Raw genomic sequence first — 5,407 nt, 5'->3', positions numbered from 1 at the left:
CATAGCATAATAGTCTCTAGCTTCACGTGTGTCATTGAAAATGGCCAGATTTCATTTTTTTTTAATCACTGAATAACTACAACTTCTTTATCCATTTATCAGTTGATGGGTATTTGGAATATTTCTTAAATTTGGTTATTGTTGACAAAGCTGCCATAAACATCAGGGTGCATGTATCCCTTTGAACCAGTATTTTTGTATCCTTTGGGTAAAAGTATAGTAACTTTTAATGTAATAGTTACATATATAAGGACTAAAGAGTTCAAACAATATATAAAAACAAGTGGGACTCAGTCAAACTGTACCTAGATAAATAGCATATTATAAGATGAAAATAAACATTTGGTCTCTTTACATAATTTAGCTATGTTGATAGTGCTGCTATAAACATTGGGGTACATGTGCATCTTCAAATCAATATTTTTGTTTCCTTTGGGAAATACAGTGTAGTGGAATTTCTGGATGTAAGGTAGTTCTATTTTTAACTTTTTGTGGATCCTCCATACTGTTTTCCAGAGTGACTACACCAGTTTGCATTCTGACTAACACTTTAAGAGGATTCTCCATTCCCTGCATTTTCACTAACATCTGTTTTTTCATGTGTTGTTAATTTTAGCAACTGACTGATGTAAGGTCATATCTCATTGTACTTTTTATTTGTGTTTCGCTGATAATGTGTCATGTTGAGAATTTTTCCATGTGTCTCTTAAGCATCCGTATGTCTTCTTTAGAAAAATGTCTATTCATGTCTTCTGCCTATGCACACACATGCGTGCACATGCAGTTAAATATTGCTCAGGCATAAAAAATGAAATCTTTCAATTTTCAACAACATGCATAGAGATAGATACTATTATGCTAAGCAGAATAAGTCAGAAAAACACAAATACCATAGGATTTCACCCATATGTGGACTTTAAGAAACAAAACAGATAAACATAGGGGAGAAAAGAGAGAGGCAAATCATAAAACAGACTCTTGACTGTAGAGAACAAACTGAGTGTTTCTTGAGTGTTTGGTGGGCAATGGGTTAAATTTGTGATGGGTATTAAAGAAGACACTTGTGATGAGCACTGGGTGCTGTATGTAAGTGATGAATCACTAAATTCAACACTTGAAATAAATATTACAGTGTGTGTTAATTAACTGGAATTTAAATCAATATTTGAAACAAAACAAAATGAAACATAAAGAACAAAAGCATTCCTATCAGCACTCAGAGAATAAGAATCACAAAACACAAATAATTTATCAGTAAAATCCTTAAAATTAAAAAAAAATGATTTACAGAGAGATAAATCTCATTTTGAAGATTTATTATATTCTGGTTGTCCTACATGATATGACTTGAATCATAATTATTCATCAATAATTTTAATACAATTAAATGTCTGCACCATTAAGCATGAATGCATACAATTTGTCCTTGTATTCACCTTACAGTGTGATTATAAACTGATAGTTTAATTTCAGCAATATCTCCTTGGGATTTGATATTTTCTCTTTCTATCTAAGTTATGGATAGAGCAAGAATATTTTGAGCACACATTGATTTTATCTAGAGATAATCTATTTCTTTGTAATAACCTGAAAATTAATTTTTGGTGGCATAATGCCCATATTTGAATCTGACCCTTTTCTAAAATCAAACACAAATAGATACCAGACTTGAAAATTACCTGAGCAGACAAAACCAATTAAGCCATACAAGCAAAATTTAATTTATTATGCAAAAAAACCCCACAAACATAACATGGACCACTTTTTATAAATTCCTCTGAAAATCATAGATGAAACAAACTTTTCCCATATGTTGACATGAGGCAACCACTTAAAAAAAAAAGTTTATTTATTTATTTTAAGAGACAGAGAGTATGGGGGAAGGGCAAAGAGAGAGGGAGAAAGAATCCTAAGCAGACTCCACACTGTCAGTGCAGAGCCCAAGATGGGTGGCAAACTGACAAACCCTGAGATCATGACCAAAGCCGAAATTAAGAGTTGGTGCTTAACCAACTGAGCCACCCAGGCACCCCATGAAGCAACCACTTTTAACCAATCATCTATTACTGAGGAAGCTCTAATATTATAACCAATTATTATAAATATTCTCACTCTATAAGCTTTCTTATAACAATATACATGTGAGTCTCATTCCACCATTGGTTTGAGGGTTCCCAGTTTACAAACTATTTTCATATGCACAATATACTCTTATGATTTACTAGTTTAGTCATCTAATACTTTTGTTCCTGTATTCCTGAATTTTGACACATGAAATACAATAAGGCAGCAGGAAATAATAAATGCTATTCTCATTTGGCAGATAAAAAATTAATATGCTCATTGCTGGAAAAATATTTTCTCAGTCAAAAAGTATGAACACTCAACTATGAAGATTAAGAACAAAGAAAACAACTTTAAAATGTAGAAAATGTATTTTAAAAGTTTTTCACTATTGGTAAAATATAATTAAAATACGTTTTTAAATTAACCAATTGGACAAAATAAGCAAAGCAAGAAAGAATTCACAATGGTGAATGGATTATAAATTTATGTAAAACTTTACCCTTCCATATGTAGGTATCAAAACATTTATATTGTATATATGTTACCATTCAACATATATATTAATTGTATATATATAATTATATATATTTATTAATTATTACTAAGGAAATAGTAAATATTTCTCTATAAAATTTATAGCAAACTTAGCTCTAGAAAACTCTGTTTGCTAACACATGAATAAAAATGTACATATGAGAAGGGTGGCCAATGATAGAAAGCCACTTGATTTCCTGACTGAAGAACATAGGGGTAGCTAGTTTCATCTGATGGTCCATGGACAAATATAGATCCCTTGTTTCAAAACCTAGGGATTTTTCTATTAACATTTATATTTGTATGTGACAACTTCTAATTTTAAACAATAGTTAAATGGGTTTTCAAACATTATGAAGGGGTAAGAAAAATCTTTGTTACAAAGTTATAGTAATTCAAACATGTAATTTATGGCAATAGGATTAAAGCATAAGAGAAATAATGAGGGGATGTTTTTAAGTAAATTGTTAAAAATGATACACCTGGGGGCACCTGGGTGGTTCAGTTGTTTAAGCATCTGACTTCTGCTCAGATAATGATCTCACGGGTCATGAGTTTGAGCCTCATATCAGATTCTCTGCTGTCAGCACAGAGATTGTTTCAGAAACTCTGTCCCCCTCTCTCACTATCCTTCCCCTGCTCACTCTCTCTCTTTCTCAAAAAATAACTAAATAAATATTTTTAAAAATCATGCCTGGAATCATATATTTAAAAAATGATACACCTGAAACTAATATAACACTATTTGTAATACTTGAATTAAAAAATAAAAAATAATGCATTAATTAATTAAATATAATAAACCAGTTAAATATATAAGAAAATATGAAGACTTGAAATAATACTTGGGCAAAAGCAATATGAAAAAAAAATCCAAAACAGGATTCTTTTTTTATTTTAAGTTTTTATTTTAATGCCAGTTAGTTTACATGCAGTGTTATATTTGTCTCAGGTATACAATATAGTAATTCAACACTTCCATACATCACCCTGTGCTCATCACCCCAAGTATGCTGATTAATCTCCATCATCTATTTAACCCATCCCCCCACCTCCTGCCCTCTGGTAACCACCTGTTTGTCCTCTATAATTAAAATTTTGTTTCTTGATTTGACACTGTCTCTCTTATTCTTTCCCTATGCTTCAAAACAAAAATTTTATCATAGTACACATGCATAAGAAAGGGTTTCACAATGTTAATATTTTTAGGGAGAATTAGTATAAAACTTAGTATGGGGTCAGCGTCACATGGGGTCCACATTTTCCTTTTGTTTAATACAAAAATAAAGACAATAAAAACAGCTATGTTTTATATTGATTGCTGACTGGTTTATTTCTAACTTACAGCATTTTGCTTAATGAATTTGAAAGATTATATGAGGCATAACAGTGCTCTGCTCCATTAGCAGTGTGCCAAGGATAGAGTGAAATTGGCCATGAAGTGTCTACAGACAAGTAGCATTTACTGTCTGTATATTGCCTGTCTCTGTTGTAGTAATATCCTTCTGCAAACAAGATCTGTCATTTCATCTACTATTATCAACATTTATCAATTTATTAAGGTAATCATCTTCCCAGGACTTTCCTGAGAGCTCCAGCCACCTCTTTGTTTCATAGACTATAGATGAGGGGGTTGAGCATGGGGGTAAGGATAGTGTAGAGACAGAGACCACTTTGTCCTGCTCAGCAGTGTGATAGGCTTTGGGGAGAAAATATTTGATGATGGCTGTTCCATAGAAGAGAGACACCGCAATCATATGAGAAGAACAGGTTGCCAAAGCTTTTCTTGTCCCCAAGTTTGCTCTTAATCCCAAAACAGTGGAAACAATCTGGCCATAAGAGGCCATGATGGCAGATATTGGCAAAAGGAGAAAGAGAACACCACTGACAAAAAGGCCATTTTCATAAAGAGAAGTGTCAGCACAAACGAGTTTCAGGAGTGCTGGGATCTCACAAAAGAAATGATGGATTTCCCTGGAAGCACAGTAAGGGAGACTCAGAGTATAGATAACATGGATTAAGGCATTGAGAAGTGCACTTAGCCATGTGCCAGTCACCATGAATGCACAGACTATGGGGCACATGAGTACTGAGTAATGGAGGGGGCGGCATATAGCTACATAACGGTCATAAGCCATTACTGCCAGAAGAAGACACTCTGCTCCCACAATAGTCATGAAGAGGAAAAGCTGAATTCCACAACCAATATAGGAAATGCTGTTTCTTCCAGACAAAAAGTTAATGGCTATCTTTGGGACAAAAGTAGAGCTATATAAAAGATCCATCAAGGAGAGTTGACTGAGAAGGAAATACATAGGAGTATGGAGGCGAGAATCAAACCAAATAAGAATCATCATCATTACATTTCCAACAAGGGCTGCAAGGAAAACCAGGAAGATGAGAGTGAAGAGAACCTTTAGGGCCTGGATGTGGTGAAACAGCCCCAAAAGAATAAAACCAGTTCCAGTGGTTCTATTGATCCATCCTTCCATTCTCTCCTTCTGAATCCATTACCCTGGATAGAATTTACAAATATATTTAGACCCTCTATCCATTTTGGTAACACCCTCATTTTACAATGTCTTAATTCCATTGTATCCCTTAGTCTTGCAGTATCAAATATATTTATATAAAATTTAATTTAAACATTGTCTTAGCCCAGTTTTACTTCTCTTGTTATTGAATATTTCTTAAGAATGTATGATATCAGACATGTGGTAAATACATAAAACTAGTAAAGTACTGTTCAATTTCACGAATATTTATACTGAATTAAATATGTAAATATATTATTTTTTAATGTTAC

At 33.0% G+C, this 5,407-nt stretch overlaps 1 pseudogene; it reads right to left on the bottom strand.

The window, feature by feature from the left end:
- Window positions 1-4,167: 4,167 nt before the first annotated feature.
- On the bottom strand, window positions 4,168-5,093 carry LOC106974844 (olfactory receptor 56-like; annotated as a pseudogene).
- Window positions 5,094-5,407: the final 314 nt, after the last annotated feature.

This window comes from Acinonyx jubatus, chromosome A1, assembly GCF_027475565.1.
Source record: "Acinonyx jubatus isolate Ajub_Pintada_27869175 chromosome A1, VMU_Ajub_asm_v1.0, whole genome shotgun sequence".
Classification (NCBI taxonomy): Eukaryota; Metazoa; Chordata; class Mammalia; order Carnivora; family Felidae; genus Acinonyx; species Acinonyx jubatus.
Note: the sequence above shows the minus strand (reverse complement) of the source record. Positions and strands in the feature narration are given on the sequence as shown.